This window comes from Acromyrmex echinatior, chromosome 3, assembly GCF_024713525.1.
Source record: "Acromyrmex echinatior isolate Ae372 chromosome 3, ASM2471352v2, whole genome shotgun sequence".
In the NCBI taxonomy this organism is placed as follows: Eukaryota; Metazoa; Arthropoda; class Insecta; order Hymenoptera; family Formicidae; genus Acromyrmex; species Acromyrmex echinatior.
In genome coordinates, this window is record NC_141854.1 from 11,024,490 (window position 1) to 11,046,093 (window position 21,604).

The 21,604-nt window shown below is 31.9% G+C and overlaps 1 protein-coding gene and 1 long non-coding RNA gene across 8 annotated transcripts in view; one reads left to right on the top strand and one right to left on the bottom strand.

Moving 5' to 3' along the window:
- The window catches only part of mtd (TLD domain-containing protein mustard), a 155,456-nt gene that overhangs the window by 104,984 nt on the left and 28,868 nt on the right, over positions 1–21,604 (bottom strand). The gene's annotated exons all lie outside the window — the stretch shown is intronic.
- LOC147910194 (uncharacterized) lies at positions 16–21,056 on the top strand. Its single transcript, XR_015544560.1, has 2 exons — positions 16–7,802; positions 11,886–21,056. It is a non-coding gene; the product is annotated as an uncharacterized LOC147910194 (long non-coding RNA).

Consider the following 21,604-nt stretch of genomic DNA (forward strand, 5'->3'; position numbering starts at 1 on the left):
CACCTGTAAAAAAGAAATTGAATGCATTAAATATTAATAACTGTACCTACATAAGTAAATAATTTAAATTCACTTTAAAGTTTAAAACTATTAATTAATTTTTAAAATGCGCTATGTTACAAAAAATATATTACATATCTAAGTAAAAATAAATTAAAAATCAAAATCATGAATTTTTCTCTGTTAATTTTTAATTACAAAGTTTCCTAAAATAAGTGGATATTGTTCGGATATTATTCGTCCTTCTTTCCAATTATTTCCTCTATACGTTTCTCATTCTTATATTTAAATTTTTTAATTCTTTTATGCCTTTTCAATTTCTCCAGAATTCAATTTTTGTATTCAACAATTTTTATACTTTTTAATCTTACGGTTACACAGAGAACCGTGTACTTGCATAAACGTGCAGCCCATGCTTATTGCAGCTTTTGCATATTGCACGCGTATGAAAGGTATAGGAACGTTCACGTTGCAATAACAAAATCGATAAATCGCATATTATTTATTGTTCGTCCGATATCCGAGACTAGTACGTTTCTCAATATGACGTCTACCTGATTTTCGCCGCGGACACGTGTCTGTCTCGAGCATGCAGCACAACACGAACGCAGAGTATGAACCATTGTCTCCTTCGAGCTATCGCGCGTGTCTCGCAAAAGCTATCTCGCGCACGTTTCCTTTCGTCTCGTCGATGCTTTCGCGCTGTATCGCCCGAGATATGGTGGAAAGTTATTTACGTCCGCCATTCAATCTCCCACGCTCGATACGCGACAATATGTATAAGGGAAACCGAACGAGAAGGAAGCAGTTTCCGGAATTCTCCTGATTTTTCAAAAGAGAAACGATGGTCGATCATCCTTTCACGATGGGCTTAGATTCACGATAAGCGCTTCCGATCGCTCGGATAAAAGTAGTAGAGTAGCCGCTGTCACTCCGTTCATTTTGTATTCGCAGCACGATTTCCGCCGTTTTTTTGATCGCTTCCGCTTGAAAACGAAACAGAAGCACAATGAATTCCGGACTTTACCGAAAACGTGATTTCACTGGCATGGTAATAGAATGAAATTTTGCTAATTTGAAATAATGCGATTGTCAAGATAATAATGCGTTCGTTCTAAAGATGAGAAAAAATATTGGAAGATTCAAGTCAAAATCCACTTGATTTTGGGATTTTTGAGATTTTGCATTGCAGAAATATGCTGTTACAAATTTTAAAATAAAATATCGAACGATGTAATCAAATAAAAAATCGCATCTCTTTGCGATCGTTTCAACGAAAAAAATGTTACGTTTTTTTTTATTCTATATATTTAGAATATAATAATTTCTATAACAATTTATCATATCAATTATAACAATTTGTCTTAATATTATATAAATTAAAAGTAATTATAATAATTTGGCCTTATCAATTTTCATTTTTGCTTTACAGACACGAATTAGCCAAATTAATGATATTCTATAATAATTTCTCATATATAACAATTATTCACATCTACATAAATTTGTGATGTATATAATATAATAGATCGAGTTTTTTGTCGCTGTTATTTGAACTTCTCGTGTGTATGATCTAATATATGTTTTCAGCTCTAATTAAGTTTTTCCCGTAATATGAATCCCACGTAATCTGATTTTCTTTCCTTCAGTAAATACGAAAACACTTTTATCAGCAATTTTAATCTCTTTTACAAACAGCAAAATGGAAGAAAAATATGGACGAGAAAGAGAGAAAGAAAGAGAGAAAACAATGCAGGTTGCAAAGAAGGTTGTTATGTGGAAAGAGTTTCGCTGATATTTCTTTGTACTGCCTTGTACTACAGCGAGGAATCACAAAGATCCGCTTGCAGGCCTGTTTGTCGCAAAGTATCCTTGAGCACAGGTCGCACCCGCCGAGCGAAAGGGGCTAGTTCGAATGCTGGTAACTGGAGTACTTCGTCAAGATTACGAAGGTCGCGGACTTTTCGCGACTTCTTGCGAGTTTCGCAGATTGCGCGACTTTTATGACTCGGCATACTATCCGAGACAATTATCGGCTACCGCCGATGGCAGATGCCGAGTGAATTCCTGTCGGAGCTGGCGTACATAGCCAGCCGTTGACCATGGGCAAAGAAACTCATCGGGGCGAAGCAATGACCGACCGACGAGGCGGAGCTTTCTTGCATGCATGATTAGGCTACGCCCGTAAAACCTGATGGAACCTGTTTGAAACCCCGCAGACGTGTTCACACGAACGAGTAAGAGAAAGACTCATTCATTCAGGTGTGTTCAACTATAAATAGAATTCCCGGAAGGCGGGGCCGCAATAGCCGATCTTCTCCTTCAAGCAAAGTGCTTTTCAAACGACATGGTATGCTTCATGTACGATTCTTAATCGAGCATTGCAATATTTTAAGAGCAATAATCTAGATATTTCAATGCTTTAGTCATAGAAGTGACACTCGTATTTGACATTATTATTATTATTATTAGTATTAGTATTATTATTATGACAATAGATATGATACGTGTGTTTTATCAAAAAATCACACTAAAGTCATACTGTTTTCAATTACTTCGTTTAATACTAGGAAAGCTAAATAGGCCTTACTAAGTACTCTCTCTCTAACAGAAATTAATAATTTTTTAATAATATACAATTAATTTTCTTTGTCTTCACAGTAAAAAAGACTTTGTATTTGTATTGAACGATCCATTCAAAACTTTATAAAAATTTTGTGTTAAATTTTTAACATAATCAAATATCAATTTAACATAATGTAATTGTGTTTAAATATTTTGTATTAAATTGATATTTAACATTTCTTAGTGTCCTCCTTCTCTCCCCTCTTTCTTTTCTTTCTTCTTTGATATTTCCATCTTCTTCGATATCATAAAAAAAAATGTACTAAACAGCTTATCATGCAGTCCAGAAGAGATAATAGAAATCTCAAATAGATTCTAACTCCTCTTTTAACACCTAAATAGAGTCTAACTACTAATATTAGTTTACATTATAATTTCCCGCATTAACCCGTATTAACTGCATGCGATATATCGTGTGCGGCAAAACGCGCATTGTAATTTTATTTAATTCCTGCGGAAACAAAATCAGCGCATGCAACGTTGCACGCGATTATCGCATCAACAAAATTCATTTATGTACCTATACGATAAATAGTAGAACATACGCACATACGTATCTGCGATCTCAAATATAATAGGTAACTAAATAATCACTCGGTGCACATAATCTATTCTAATTGAAATTAGAATTCGACGAAAGGATCGGAATGCTCCAGATAAAACGTAAGTCACATTTACCGTAACTATATGGTTCATGTTCACTCCGAATAAAATTCGTGATCACGTTTATTGTACTTGGCCGACGAATCGAGAGTCGTCAATGAAAAATCAATTGGAAATCGGTATTTTCCGAATGAAAGCAACGGCATGAGAAAGTACCTTTTTCACAGAAAAATCCACTTTGAAGTCAAGATGAAAATGCATTTTTCTTTTAGACCATCTTCAACCGATGAAACGCGATGATATCCTTATTTTATTTTTCTTTGCAAAACAGAACAAAGAAAAGAGTAGAAAAAGGAAAGAGAGAGAGAGAGGGGAGAGAGGCAAAGTGAGGAAAACATAGATTTATTTGGAACACAATTTCTTTTAAATGCGATAACAAATATAAAATAATACTGCAATAATAAATTTAATAAAACGAAAATCTGAATAATATGAATACAACTAGTAAATTAAATTCGATAAAGGCAAATATAAATAAAGAAAGAAAATAATCCAAGATACAAGATAAAGAATCTCGGATATCACTCTCTTTTTTTAATCGCTGTATATTTGGCTACTCACTCTTTTTCTATTTTATATTATTTTCGTTCTACGCAATCTATATTGGTTCAATATTATTTCTTTAATTCAAATATTATTCAAATAAGAAAAGAAAATAATCAAAAAAAGATACGAACGAAAATATAAAATTATTCTCAATAATATATTGATGACTACGAAATGAGTAAAGGTGAGAATAAAGAATAATAAATTAACGAAATGTGTGTACTAACTTTATTATTTTTTATTCATACTTTTATTTTTCGGTCATTTATTTAAGACTAAATGTGTCTTCCGGACTTTACATTGTTTTTATTTTCTTTCCTTCTCTAAATAATCCAAAGTCCAAATTAAAGAAATAATAAAATAATATTAAAACAATATAGATTGTGTAGAAAATATACAGCAATAAAACAGGAAGAGAGTAAACCAAATGTACAAAAATGAAAAGAAAGATTGATATTCGAAATTGTGCGTGTAAGGAAAAGATAAATAATAACGGAGATGCTGAAGGAGGGAGAGGTATATTAAAAAGCGGAAAATCAAAGACGTAGGACCAGGAGTACGTCGAACCGGTCCAACTCGCTCAAGAACAACCGCATTCCAGAGGCATTTCTGCAAGATATCGACATCCCTTTTGGTGCATCCTGTTGAGATAGCGCGCGATTCGTTCTCAAAATTGTCCCGATAACGAGCAGTCTCGTAAAGATTATTTTTGGCTGCAACGGCACACTTGCGATGAGAAATTGGAGCATGTCAGTTTCAAGGATACGTCGCGCTCGTTCAATGGAAGCAAAATCGAACGAGCGTCCGCATATGTGCAACACACGTCCGCATGCAGCTGCGTTATTGTTAAAACTGTATTATGACAGGCTGTTATCCGCCAACTGATCATCTTTATATTTGACGTGCTGCGAAAGAAGGAAATGAGATTGTCAGCAACGTGATCGAATTAATTTATGGATCATTGATTGACAGCCGTCTATATATTTTTCATGAGCTGATTCGTCCCTATTGAATCCTCCATTTGTTCGTATAAAATGCTCTCAAAGTCAAATCATGCAGTGGTTCTATTATAGTTTACTAAGATACGAGCAGATCAAAATTGCAGCAATTCGATTCGTGATTTCGCGAAAAAAAAAAAATCATCGCGCGTCAGCAATTTCGATTTCGCGAATTGGAAACGTTGAAATGATGTACGTTTTATAAATTTTAATCTTTGCCCATGCTAAATCTTTGCTAGCCTCTCGGCGGGGTCAGCATCATGATGCAACTCACCGTAACTTATATTTTATTTATAGCGCGATTCAGTTCACGTCACCGTTTCGCATTCGTATTTTTTAAATAAATAAACGAACAATTCTTCACCACGCTGGTAACTTAACGTAAGACATACGTGATACTATTATATATAGATAAACGTAGCAACGAAGGCGCTTAACTTCGTGTGCGTAATTTCACCAAAAGACAAAAGATAACTTTTTTTTTGTTTAAATAAAAATCAAATTGCTAAATCATAGTAAGTAACACAACAATATTAAAAGATCACTTAAAATTAGTGATAAAAAGGATCAATTCAAAATTATGTATCTTTGCGAAAAATAATCGCAGAGCGATGTTCAAAAAAAGTGTTTTAAAGCATGAAAGCTCAACTTTCGAATGTCTCAAATCCTGTGTCTCTGCAAGGATTTTACTACAAACGGTACTCTGATTTAAAATGAACTTTAAAAAATTTAAGAATAAACTTTAACTTTTGTGATAGAAAGAACAACCTTTTTCCTGCAAATTTGTTTAATTATAACGTAAAATATAACAACTTTCTCTTTAAAATGCTTTTTTAATCATTATTCTATAATTTTGTACTACAAAGTTATAACAATTTAAAGTGAATAGTGCATTTTCTGGTCTTTTCTCTAAAAACCTGAGTCTGCTGTCACTACGCGTCGCATTGCACAATTCTGCCACAATAATTTAAACTACCTGCACATTTATAATATTGTCTTAGCGTTAAAAAAAAATGGAAGCACTTTCAAAAGATTTTACTTCCCTAAATTTACTAAGCGCGTAAATATTGCGAACGTATATGCATTCGTCATTCGATAATTTATGACTTTACGACAATAAATTTGCGACAATTCGTTACAACTTCGTGACAATTAAAATTTTAATTGTCGTGAAGTTGTCACGAATTATCAGTATTAATATGATAGCATTGTCAAATGATGAACGTAAAGAAAAAACCTGAAAATACACAACTTACTTTAAAGCGTCATAACTCAGTGAAAAAAAAATCATAGTGTGAATGAATAGAAAAGTTTTTTTTTTTAAGAGGAAGTGTTACGATACAATTGAAGAAATTTATAGAAAAAAATTTACAAGTCATCAAAGTTGAAATTTATTTTTCAATTTTTCGTAATTCGTTTTAAATTAGTTTGTAGCAAAATCTTTACAGAGACACGAGATTTAACGCATTCGAAAGTTGAGGTTTCATGCTTTAAAACGCTTTTTTTAAACATTGTTCTGCAATCATTTTTTGCAGCGGTATATAATTGTGAATTTAGTTCTTTTTTGCACTATTTTCAAGTATTCCTTTAATTTAGTTGAATAGTTCAATGAGAAAAAAAATTTTGATATTCGTAACTATAATTACATATTATTATAATTATGATTATGACTATATCATGATTATCCCTAAAATGACTGATATAATTATAGTTATTTGAATTATTTTTTATGGTAATTTCAACCATTTTTATAATTATAATTATAATAATTATAATTATAATTATAATTATTTTCGGTTGCCAATTATATATACTGGTTGATAGAATTATATATATTATTACTAATATCATGGTAGTCATAATCATAATTATAGTAATATAATTATAATTACAAATACCAAAAATTTTTCCTTCGATGTGTCTCTTTTGATTAGTATTTTTGTATCTTAAAGAAAAATAACTTTTGTGTACACACAAATTTTGTAATTTGTCAACTTTGTTATTACACAGAAAAAATGCTAGTTATCACAAGATAGAAATAATGATAATTTTCGATAATATTTGGTTGTGTTAACCGTAAGATGGACATATCTTAACAACCATAACCATTAAGATATATCAATATTACGATTATTACAATTATATTATAGTTCGTATAATCAAAAAATATATTGATGAGCGACTTTGATCGTGATAACCATAGTCGTTTTTTCCGTGTAAGAAAGATAAAAGAATGACGTTTAAAACATTTCCTGACATTTTAATTCTAAATTGATTTTCCATGTATACATGATAAATTTCTGGCTAAAAAGGAAACCACAAATATGGTACAAGAAGTTCAAGGAGCCAGCTGTGGTTTCTCAAATTGCAATAAATTATCTGGCTATTACATAATACACTGTAAAAAATAAAATGTTAATTTTAACTTTTCACTTAGAGATGTAACGGACTTTCTGAGACATGCAAAGTTAAAGACAGTTAAAATTATAATAACATTTTTTGTTTTAATTTTAACATTTTTACATATCTCAGAAAGTCCACTATAAGTCATAAAAATTAACATTTTATTTTTTATAATGCACAATCCCGCACAATCCTTATTATAAATATATATTCGCTATGATCTCTTTGTGTATTGTATACTTTTCATCATCCTATCTCTTTTGTCACAAGTTCACGGACGTGAACGGATCACGCACGAGGGCGCGTTCAATTTGTTTGTGAGCTCGCGACATTTACGAATTGGCGCGTTCGACAATATCAGCGAATTATGCAGCTGCACGTTCCGTATGTGTACGCCTGTGTTCATGTGTGTGCGTGTCATTATATGCAGCATGCGTCGCAGCTCGCACCGCATGCCATTTGCGCTCGCGTCGCGACATGTGCGTGCCGCGTTAATTGCGTCGCATCGTTAAGTCACGAAGACAGAAGAGGAGTAACGCGAAAAGAATGTCGACTTATCAGTCAGAGGTAATAAACTTGTATTTCAAGAAGAATTGCTCCAGTCAAATTTATTTTAATTCCAACTTTACAATCCTCTTAGCACTCGATTTTTTTTTTGCTATACGCTTTAACGTTCCTTTCATTTATCTTAATTACGCACAAATATGTTTTTGAGCAACAATATTGTAAAATTTATATTATTAAACTATTTATTTTAGTTCTCTCGCTTTGAGAGGATATTTATTGTGCGTATAAGCATAAATAATTTATATAATAGATTACAGATGTTATGTATAAATCATTATATATTTTTAGCATTTAAAGAAAATGCGTCTTAATATCACAGACATCTTATCATTTTGATAAACTCACACTCGGAAAGAATTCGTACTCGTCTCTGTAAAATCAATCGCACGTCACGTATATGACAACAATTCGAACATGCTTTAACAAGACTAATTACCTTCGTTAAGCGATTAAACCGTCGTAAAAGAGATCTTGCATCGTTCGACTAGTAGATAGGATCTAAACGTTTCCGTCATATCAGTGTTGGCTGCGTCCTTAACTCACTTATATAAGAGTTCATTGCGAATTGCAAGACGTCAACCGAGCACCGTAACTTGCCCTCGCTCATCTCAATACAATAAAACAACGCTATTCGAGATTTCTATCGAGGTTGAAAGCGATTATTCACGGTTAATCATTTTAATAATCCTCATTTTAATAATAACTCACAATAGTATATAATTATATTTATATATAAAAGATTATTTTTAAATTGCTTATTTCATCCTATTCTTATTATATAAATAACATTAATTATACTTTAATACAATATTTATAAAGACGAAGTGTTAATTATAGCGAAAAGAAATGGAAAGAGCGCGATAAAAGAACATCAATTTAAGACAGATTAAAATTTAAAAAAAAAATTAAATATATGAAGGAGAAGATAGCAGAGAATAATACCTTCAACTATCCCGACCAACGCGTTCTCAAATCATATAACGATATCGATCGTTTTTGTCTAAAGTTCAATGTTAGGTCGAGTACTCGACCTCAATGAGGCTCAATCGTGACTTAAACGTCGGAGGATCTCATCGACTTCCGGCCAATCAACGGTGAAACAATGTCGCCAGAATTCATGAAGGCCTTAAAAGCGGTCCGTCTATGTTACAAAACGAGATAAGCGACTGCATTTACGGTAGCGATTCTTTGTATTCGAAAACAGTCTACCGCCGAAAGCCGCAGCAGAATCGAATACATTCCTATATACATGTATACATCTGCACATTTATCGGACGCAGTAATGCACTAGTAATAACTAGTTGATAACGACAGATGCGCTCTTGCCGTCAAAGCGAGGCCGACGCATTGAATGAAATTCCTTCGCGCATTTCGAATTATTATGCAGGAATTCTCGTCAAGCAAACTGCATGTTTACATTCATAGAGGAGACCCGCACTAATTATACGGATAATTGAATTCCGGCGAAATGAGTTGGTTTTCACATATGTTAAATTGTAGATAATAATAATGTGACAATAATGAACAAAAAATGTTCCACATGGCTCAAATAATGGATAGTTCTTAAGTTACAATGAGTTTTACGCTTCTAATATTTGAAGAATTATCCGTTATTTGAATCATGCGTGTATATAATATTTTTTTGGTTCACCATATTATAAATTACAACGTAAAAACCAACTCATTTCATCGAGACCCAATTTTCCGTATAATTAGTACGGAGTCCTTTAAATTAAAAACGAAACTGTTCTACGGACGCATTATTTGTGTGTAATTAAAATTTCACGGATTTGTTTATTTACTAGAGAATATTTAATTGTGTCCGTAGCATTATTATATTCATTATAAACTGTAACGTTAATAAGATATATTCGTCATTACATATTTGTATTATTACATATATTGCATTGTTCATGAAAATTTTAATTACAGTAGAATTATTTGTGCGAGAATGCCATTAATAATGGCCGACAAATTAAGCAGTTTTGTTAATTTTGTTAGGTCTATAAGAATGCTTTGTCCGCGAGAAACAACAATTTTATACAAACGTATGTATAGCATAATATGTCGCTGTCCCACTGCAGTTAGTTGTAGATTCTAAAGATTACGATCTCGTATACATGTATTGTGTGCGAAAATTTTCCAGTGTTCTCAATTTTCACGCTGTCCAATATAGAAAATTTGAAACACGACCAAGCAACAAAATAACGAGAATAACACGTGACTAAAATTTTACATTTATACTACATGGATTTAGAGATGAAATCTTACACATATACATATAATGTATATAAATATTTTATCTCAAACGTCCATATAAGCCAAATGTAGATTCAAGTCTCAATGTTATCGGCAGCAATTTATCCGATTATGTACCAATGTTTTATATTAGATATATGTGTGTGTGTGTGTGTGTGTGTGTGTGTGTGTGTGTGTGTGTGTGTGTGTGTGTGTGTGTGTGTGTGTGTGTCCTTATGGTATTATGATTTCTGTGTTCTACTTGAGATTCTGTGACAAGACTTAAGACTCAAAGATGACTTTTCATAGAGTTTCCGCAAGTTATATGAACATTGTCAGAAGTGTAGTCTCTAGCAGAGATTAAACATCCTTCAAAGGACGTTAAAGGTCATTTATATATTAATTAAATGAATGTTTATTCTATCATACATTCAAACTTTATTGCCATACCACATACACACACACGCTCACGCACACGCGCACGCGCACGCATATATATGTATATAAATATACTGTAAAAAATAAAATATTAATTTTAATTTAAAGATGTAGAGACATGCAAAAATGTTAAAATGAACATTTTGTGTTAATTTTAACATTTTTACATGTCTCAGAAAATCCATTATATGCCTTTAAGTTAAAATTACAATAACATTTTATTTTTTATAGTGTATATATTTGTTATACGTATACTTATCGAAATATAATTCATTCTACTTTAAAAAAATAAGATTATTTCTGCAATGTACATTTCTTTTTAAGTGATTATACATTAAATAGTTTGCATGAAATAGAATTAAAAATATTTTTACAAGATTGTTAATTATATAGATTTTTGCGAAAAAAAAGCACGTGCACTAATGTGTCAATAAGCTTACAAAATGGTTTATCGTAAAAGCAGAGAGAAGTTATTTCCGTGCGTGACACTTTTTATGCGCGACCGTAAAATAGCCTACGACCGAGGGATTATCCTTCAGGACACACGTCCGGACATTCTGTCGCTTTTTACGATCTCTAACGAAATTCAGAAGCACCAGAGCGTACTCGATTGGGGCGGGGAAGAAAACTGATAGAAACACGTCCATTGAATGGTGAACGCGAACGATCGTGACTTGATCAGAAATTGAAACTGGTATAATTAAATCGAGTTCAATTTTCCACATTACGAACAAGATAAGAAAGATGCTCTGTTATTCAACAATGAGAATATTTCACATAAGTTCGCAAATCATTGACGGCTGAACTTAAATAAAAGCTCAGCAACATATCGGTGTATTTTAACATAGTAAAGTCATGCTTTGTCATCTGTTAAACTTTGATATTTTGATCTTCTGGTATGATTTATAACGTAAAATTTAAATCTCTGGCTCGAATAAAATTTCAAAATAAAATTCTATTTATAATTTCCTTGCCATGTTTTTTTATATGTTTTATATATTTTGAGCCTTGTGTTTATAATACAACACATAAACTTATAAGTAGGGTTTATTCTAACGAATAAACAGAATAGAACCCTAGAATTCTGAATTCTGGTGAATTTCAGATAGTCTAAAGAAGATATATATGATAATATAATATTATAATAGTAATATCACTTACATATCACTTTGATTATTTTACAATAAAATAATTTTCACCATGTTTATACACAATTTATTAAATTATAAGTAACCTTGGCACGCTTCATGCACGAGAGTTATACTTTCGCTCGCGTGAGCTCTCTTTTCCGTGAGCGCCTTTTCCGATCTACAGCGTGTCTATGCTTCCTTGCCGTCTCCCCAAGTGACTTGATAAAATACGAGGACATTCGGCGGACATTACTCTTTCAATAATTTTTTTGCCAAGACGCCAAGAGATGAAGTATCATGTTGACGACGGGCGTCGCTCCCGTGTGACAAGAAGAAGGCCGACGCCGACGCCGCGACGAGGCGTTCCGCCGTGTGGAGGTCGAGATGTTTCGAAAGTTAATAATATAACAAAGCACAAGCGAGAGCAGAGCAAGTACGTCCACTCTACAGATCCTTGAACAAAGTCCTCCACTGACCAGCTAAGTCGACAGAAACGACCTTCTTTAAGGACCAATCGTTAGTCTTCGTTGCGAAATTTTTGATAGTCGTGAGAGTAATAATGATTGACAATAAGATAATAAGGTAATAATAAATAATTAAATATTAATGAGTTATGAACTTCCTCACCTCTTTCTCTTTCTCTCTCTCTCTCTCTCTCTCTCTCTCTCTCTCTCTCCTTTGATAAATAATTTAATAATTACACAATCCATCCATTGCTTGTAGTTTTTGTATAAACAAGGTAGAGTGTTTATGCAATACTAAGACTCATTTCGCGAGGATAGCTCAACATGAAGCTACGCAATGCAATGCGCATACGCACATGTGATTTTATGATTGTAGATTATGCGCACTAAAGAAGAGACGTGCATGCTTCGTGGGTCTAAACTAGTTTAATACGTCCAATTAATCTAATCATGCCCGACTGTTATTTGTTCCGTGCGAGCACCGTTTTACGTAATACGGAACAGAGTTTTCAACGAAGCTATCTGTTTGCTTGTAAACACACTCGGAGATTCATTGTCTGTCGTCTATACGTATCGCAAACAAGAAAAAGATGAAAAGAGATCTCGACAATTTCTTGATTACGTCTACAACGATCTTATTGATGTGAACATAATAATCACATTTTAATTTCAAACTTTCTGTTCGTAATGATCTTATTATTGTCAAGCTCACTATCTCAAGAGAAATAATGTTTCCCTCTCAGTGGAATAAATAGTTATCTAGAAAAAGTATGCGGATTATTTTATAAATCGTCAAAATAATTTTCTTTTTTAATTAAAATTTTAAATTAAAGTATTAATTATTTAATCTTTTATATTAACGTCATCCAAGAAAAATTAAAAAGTGTAGATATTAAATCAATGATAATTTAAAAGCTATTGGGTGTACTTTTCACGCGCTTTATGCATATTAATACGCTTCAATGTTGTCGATTCACTTTGAACATTCCGCTGATTTACATTGAATCACGTTAAACATATATCCCTTTGACTCGTATGCTGGCCGCGATAACGCAGGTCGCCATTAGCGGAGTTAAGTAAAGCCAGGCGTAAATTCGTAAATGGACGTAATACAAGCGCGTGCACAGTGATGCTTCACAAACGCGATTGCCTCGTGCAATCTGCATACCTAAATACACGCGGCGAGTGCTTGTAAACCTACTTGACCCATTTACCCGATGACCTCGTCGTAAGAGATTTCTGAAAAGAATATCTCTACCTAATGGCGCGGGCGAACTTGTTCCTTGAGTCAAGAACACCGATTATTTCGCCTTTTTTCTCTTATATTTTGAGAAACAATACTGTAACGCAGATTCATGGCGAGCATGGACGAGCATACCCTTCATACCGGAATTATTTCACGGACGGTGTCACACAATGTAAAACAAAATATCAAACATCCGATAGTGATTAATTTAAAAAATCTGCAAGAGTCAATTTTTTTATAAGTAAAGAGACTTATAGAAAATTGCTTTAAAAAATAAAATATAATAAATAAACTGTAAAATAGATAAAAGAGTTAGCTTAATAAATATACGGAAGAAAATCAGAACTCTTAAATATTTATGAAATGTATTTTCGAATTTTCGATACTAAAAATCACGCCGTGTAAACGTATTTACATGTTTCGGCATAAAGTCGATCGAGACGTTCAGCGCCGAAATTCACGATACTAAGTGTAAGTTAGCAATAAGTTTTAAAGTATCTACGTGACATCCTCGAAATTTCTTATGGCGCACTTAATACTCAAGGTGGATTCCCAGAGAATTTGTTCGAAATAGGTAAGTAGGGTACAGCGACGTCATATCCTTCCCTCAGTAAATCGATTCCTCGTGCCGGTCGATTCCAGCTTGCAGAAACGTTCGAACAGGAAGTACGAAATGAACGCGCACCCGATAATTTAATCAGGAAACTTCCACCAGCTTACGCGGCTATGCATTTCTTACAGTTGCCATCTGACGTATCTCGGACTTTATGCGCAGAAAAAGCCTGAGAGAATCTTCTAGCTCGCAGGGATCTTGGACACGTATCCGCATCGTAATTCCGTGGACGTGCATATCTTCAGACGAGAATATCTTAAGCTCGGAATTATATATACTTTATGAATCTTTAAGAATATATGCGATTAAATCGATTTTACGGATATTAAGAAATATAGCTATATATATTTAGCTATAAATATATGTAGCTATAAATATATTTAGCTCTAATTTCTATAGAAAAATAATTCTTTTCTTTTCAGTATAAATATTTTTTGTTCAGGCAAAAAGATCGACGACTTGGAGAAATTTTATGAGGATAGCATTATAAACATTTTGTAATGAGATTATTTACCTTTGAATAATAATGAGATGATAATATGAGGCGAGGTGAAGGACTAATTCTAATGAAATAACCACCGCAAAATGAATAATTCGTTCACATTATAACTTTAAACGTTCGTTAGAAATAAAAACTATGCGAATTTCATTAACAGGAAAAATAATTGGTTTAAATGTGAAATACATAAGAAAAGTGAGATATTTCGCATGTTCCACGTTAGTCTTCTCTTAATATCGTAATAATTTCGTAGGAATAGGTTTACAATGACGAAAGTGTCACAGGACGACGATATTTCCAGACAGGTCGACCGAACGTTTTCGAAGGTGAAGACCTCGGGAATGCGATCTAAATTTGCGGTCATCTTGCATACGGCTGTGTATATGTGAATACGTGTATGCCGGTATGTATGCATGATAAGTACATACGCGTGTACATATGTATTCGATAGCAGACGGCAACTCGATAACAATAGATGCGGTGGCACATCCCAGCCGCTGTCGTTATGCATACATGTGAGTGCATCCTCACATAAAGGGACGGCGTCGGCTGCTCCTTTGTTTTCTCTCGATATAAGAGCGACCTACCGGAACAATCGATGGTTCGTTACCGATCTGAACTCGATATTGACCGTGACCTTGATGGCCAGGTATAGTAAGCTTTTTCTACGGGTAGCGAAGGCTTTTCGCTAAAAGCGTACACGGAAAAAACGATTTTGCTGAGATATCTAAAAATTTAGCTACATACAGATCTAAAAATAAATTTTATTGGACTATCAAAATAATATAGAACGCTCAAGCTGATTGTTAGAATGTCAAATTTGTTTGCAGTATTGCTCATCATTGCTTGAGTTTTCTATATAATATTTTGATAGTTTAATTAAATTATTTTCAGATTTGTAAGTAAGATTTGTTTGTAGCTAGATTTTTTTAAATATTATAGCAAAATTGTTCTTTCCGTGTATGACAATATCAAGTGTCCGTGAGAAAAGATAGTTTCAATTCTTTTATGTGCCTAAATAATTATAACTATAAACAATATAAAAAAATCTTTATTTTAGACCGCATACATGAGAAACAATCATATGTATGCAAGTACATATATAGTGTATATTAGTAATTCAAGATTGAATTATTTAAAGCAATAAAGATCTAGCTTCAACCATAATAGGCATTTTAAACTTCTAGTAATATTATAGCTATGTTTGCTCAAAAATTATAAATTCCTATGACAAAAAAAATCATTTATCTGGTCATAAAAAATTATAATTTCCGAAAAAGTATAGGTACATATATGAAGTATGTCACAAAAAAATGTATCTTGTAAGTGCTGCTGAAAGTAAATAAATTGTAAGTATTAAAATTGTGCAAATGCATTATGTTGTATACAAATCTATACAGATCTATAAGTGCTATGTTCTATGTATTAATATCTTTTCACACCCTTAGTTACTATAAATAATACAAAACATACAATATTTTCATTTATACTTTTATTTGAACTTGCAATGTTCCGAAATTTTAACTACATTAACAATTTTTTTAAATTAAAACATAATTAATAATTTTTATAGAGATTGATTGCTAATATCTTTAGTTGAGATAATTTTTTGTAAAATTTTTTAAATGATAATTTTCAAGAAAATAAATTTTCTCTTTCTCCTGAAAAAATAAAAAATATAACACCTCTAATATATTTGCTTTGGCGCACCTCATGTTATAATTGTTTCATTTAAAAGAACTAATAAAACTATCAAAAGTAAGGTATTAATAGCTGAAATAAATCACAAAAAGCGACATACAAAAGTAGTGAAACTTTTTCTTACAGCATTCATATTTCATAATTGCATATATGTAGTTTATATGATGAATTATTCGAAGCACGAATGCTGTAAGTTCATAAAATTTCTTTGAGTATAAAATTATATAATAAAATAAACTTTATATATAATATTGTAAAACCTACACTATTCTTATTCCAAATGACTCATACGCAACACATGTGACATAACATAAATTGTCAGTAATTCAAATTCAAATATGCAAAGATGTTTAATGCAAGTTAAAATCCTGGAATTTAAAATGCCATCCAAGTAGACATCTTTAACATAAATATTGTCATTTCTAAAATCTTGAGAATTACTAATATAAGTTTATCAATAAAACGATCAAAAAATAAAAAAATAATCTTTTGTATTTTTAGACACTCTAAATGTGCGATAATCCACCTTCAACGCGTGTATGTATCAAAAAGTGAAATTGGGACATCCGATAATTATTCCATGCTAAACGACACGCCGAATTGTTTCCACCTATATACCTATCGGGTATCTCTATTTATACGACGTATGCATCATATAGGTAACGTCTATACAAAGTGGCTGTATCGTTGACCGAAATTATACATATACCGGATATGGAAGTGACGTCTTTGGTCGTCTGTTCCCAATGTATCTGTCGCATCCATGACACGATTCGGAAATCCATAACATGTATTACAAGCGGCTAATGTATCGCTATATCTGCAGTTTATTGCACCATATGCGTTGAAATCGATAGTAACGTGTAATAACGGGAAACAATGTTAATAAAATATTAATATTTTTAATAAAGAAAAAGAAGTATCTATCACATCTTTACGTTAAAGGTAAAGTACTTCGTATTTATTATATGGAAAATTGGATCTCGATGACATATAATTAGAAATGAGTTAATTTTTACATATAATGTAGCTTATAATGTGGTAAATGGAAGTTATTCGAAATATATAGCTCAATAAAAACACTGTGAAAGATTAATGCTGCAGTATCATAAATATTGATGAATTTACTTTCTCGTTTATTATTTCATATCTCACATATATATGTCATTTATTGCTAATTTTGCCATAATAAAAGATGATTTGAAATCCTCCTAAAAAAGAATCGGGCAAAAGACTCCGCACTAATTATATAGAAAATTGAGTTTTGATGAAATGAGTTAGTTTTCATGTATAATGTAACTTAGAGTATGGAGAAGAGAAGATGTCACAGACACAAGGCTCAAATAATGGATAACTTTTCAACTATATGTGCTCATGTGAACATAAGCTTTATAGCTTTGATACACCAACTCGGAAAGCTCTATTCATTATTGAGCCTTCTATTGAGACATCTTCTGTTCACCACATTATAAGTTATGTGGCATCTAACTCATTTCATCAAAATTAAATTTTCCAATTAGTGTGGAATCTTTTGCCTAATGGTTTTTTCTAGAAATTAAACCTATTCAAACTTTCATTGATTAAAACAATCAAATTTTGATTAGAATAACATCTTTTAAATGAAAAAGTAAAAAAGTTTTCGTTAATTACATATCAATAAAATAAATGATTATACGTACCAAATCTTTCTTTCAGTGTACAGCATTAACCTTTCACAGTTTTTTCATTAAGCTATATTTTTTTTAAATATATAAATTCCTCCAAATAATAAAAATCTTTCATATTTAATTTAATCAAATTGAATCTAATTAAATTGAGAACAAATATATTTCGCTTATTAGTAAAAATAATTCGGATCGTAAAGAGTTAATGCTACAAATACCATGTGATTTTTAAAAGACTTTAATTTGATGCAAAAATATCCAAGCAATAGTCAATGTAGAAATGAAATAAGAAAGATACGAGCTACTCCAACATGCAGAAATCAACATGCAGAAATAACAAAACAGACAACGTAAGTGCGAATTATTCGATTGGTCCATTCATCGCGCGGAATTTCGAGATGGAAAAATAAATTCGGTGCTCCATAAAGTGGAAACTGCTGCGGAAGACAGCGAGGATGAAAAAATGCGCACTGGTCCGGCGATAAAGCAAACAAACACGAACCTGGAGAACTCGAGCACGGGATAATTTATAGTGTCGGACGTGAAGCTGGCCCAACGGCGAACGAGGGGTCAGGGTCGTGCAGAGGAACGAGTTGGCGAGTTCGTTGGCCATTATATAGGTGATGGCTATTTAATAACTTTCCCTCTCATTTTATATGGCAAAAAAAGGATGAAATCGGATCACGAAAGATTGGATAACGAATTGCTCGCGCGAGTCGGATAATCGCAGGCCCAGCGGATAAATAATTAATCTGAGGCCACGCCACCGCCGCAATACTTGCCTGACAAAGAGATTGGAAGAAATTCCCATGGCATTCTATCTGGCAATTTCAAGCGAATATATAATTATTATTATAATTATTACATAAATCTCAAACTTCGAAATTAAAATTGCGATAAAAAAAATCGTTCTTAAGTCGTCCATGACGTGCCGACTTTAAATAAGATTTTTTGTTACTGTTTAAAACGCTTCAATAGGGAACGCCCATATCCATCAGTTATCAACATTTTTTTCTGAAAAAAGCTGATATGATAATGTATTATAAAAGTGGATAATAATCAGAGTACCTACGACCGCCATCTGCTGGGTATATTTTATACTATACAGTGTCCGGCTTATCCGGTCTTATGGTAATGGCGGTTTCACGCCGCTCATTTATTAAAATGATCGATAATCCTTACTTTATAATGTAACACCCGCCATACATCGAATCAAGTACGATCCGTTTCGAAGAAAAAAAATTCCCATGCAAAACTTATGCGCCCAGTTCATGAAGCTTTCTACAATATTAACTTAATTTCCGACGCAACATCGTGTGAACAATCGCGCGACATTAAATAATTACATTAAATAGTTATAGTTTGTATAACACAATATACTGTGTTGCAAAATTTGCATATTAAATATTAATGCATCACAAAACATTTTAGTTGAATGCAAAATAAGATTTATTCATTTAGAAAAATGTGCACAAGTTTTAAACAAAAATAATATGACACATAGAACTACCTAGCGCAAACAAGATCTCTCTAGAACAACTTTGTTACTCTCTCGAAATCCTGTTTGGCAAATCCACAAGACTTATATTAAACAAAAAAAAGCTGAAAGATAAATTTACGATGGCATAATTTTCAAAACGTACACACAGAAAAAGACAAACTACACATAAGTAACTGTTTCAAATATTTCAAAAGTTCCTATATCCGCAACTCTATCGTAAGTTCGCAAACATTAAATTTATTCAAAATGTATTCTGAATCTTAATAAGTTTAATACTTCAATCGAGATTATTATTAAATTAAAATATATTCGATATACTTATTATATAAAATCGTTCCTTCAATCAATTTATAATATTCTTATAATATTTTTCAAAACAAAACAAATTCTTACATAAATATGAGATAATTAAATTTAAATTAAGAATATATATTGTATTCATAATATCTAACTTTGACCGATTATTGGCGTTCTCACATTTATGTATATTATTTACACAGTCGTATTTAAATAAATTCTTGTTTTAAATATACAATAATGAGTTCTCTAAATTTGTAATAAGTATATTTTAAAATTATTATCAAGAAAACATTTTTTATTAAAAATAACCGTTACTTAAAAGGAGGAAAATAAATTGAGTTATCATTTTTCTTAGTAAAAGAAGATCTTTTTCTATGTGTACTTTTATACCCTCGCGTCAATATATAAATTCTTTTCTTATAACGCTTCTTTTAAACATTTTTCTTAAAATAAACCATTATTTTATTGCAATTAAAAAATAAGAGAAATATCTCTTAGTTTATTAATTAAAAATTGATAAACTAATAGTATATATCAGAGACCCAGACTGAACCGAAATCATTTCGAAACCCTTTTTTTTTAGTGAACCAGAATCGAATCCGTATCCAAATTTTGTATAGTTTACAATATCGAAACCGAAGTGATAAAATTTTACGATTTTTTTCGGTTCTTTTTTCAGTTCTTAATTTTTAATCTTTATCCTTGTTCTTAATCTTTGTTCTGCCCATTCTTTCAAATCACCAATATTCAAAATCTAGTATTACCATCGCCAGCTTTCTTAATAACCTTAATTTCTTATATCATATCAGATGTTGGAGAATGTAAATATCTCCAACACCTCATATAATATAAGAAATCTGTCGGGATCGCGAGACATATTTAATGTAAACTTTTTTTAAGGTACTAGCATTTCTCTTATTAGGTCTTCCTCACATGTTAGAATTTATTCTAAGTCATGAAATTCAAGAATATATAGACTTTATGTAATAAGTGAGATCTATCCATCAAGAATCAAATAAGTTGTAAAAAAGGATTAAGAGAAATATGTCTAAAATAATGTTTACGTAATTTTTATTCAGAGTCACGTGATCAATTGATGCCTCTTTTCGATTAGGCTCTCTAGATTGAACGGATGAACACGCTCTCTCTTTCTCTCCCTCTCTCTCTCCCCTCCCTTTCCCCTCCTTCTTCTTAATAGAACAAATTTAAAGAATAAATAAAATAAATCAAGTAAATAGAACCGAAAAAAATCGTTAAAAAACCGTAATTTTTACAGTTTCGGTTTTCTTTATTAATAAAAAACAACCGAAACTGAAATCAGAATATTTATTTAATATTTTATTAAACTGAAACTGAATCGAGAAAAAAATCTTTCGATTCGGGTTCCTGATATATATAAGAGAAATAGTATACAGCAATAACATTGCAACATTGCAAACATCAAATAAAAAAAAATAAAAGTTCAGATGAGGCTAATGAGAGTCATACGCTAATGTAGCGAAGAGAAGCAAATAATTCTCAGGTGTTGATGGTTATCTTCATTTTATTTCGAACGTTTCAACTCCCTTTGGAGTCTTCCTCTGCGAATACAAAACAAAAACTCTTCCATTGAGAGCAAGTCACTTGCAGATTAGCAGAAATGCAGCATTCATTACATTCAATGGGAAACGAAAAAAATGAAGCTAAAAAATAACGAAGTTATATAATTAAATAAGAAAGTTACACTGTATATTAGATACATATCGTTCTTCTGAATATGAATTTGTGTATATACGATATGATGTGTCTTTTAGAACTCTCTTAAAAGACTCATTAGCCTCATCTGAACTTTTATTATTTTTTATTTTATTGTTTAAGATTGAGAGTTCTTATTTATATTTATATATTTATTTTAATTGTGTTTATTGCAATGTGCCGTAGCAATGTTGCTGCAAACTTGTGTATGGCTATATTACTCATCTGTTTTCATCTTGTAATTTTTACATCTTCATGTAAAAAAGCTCATTTA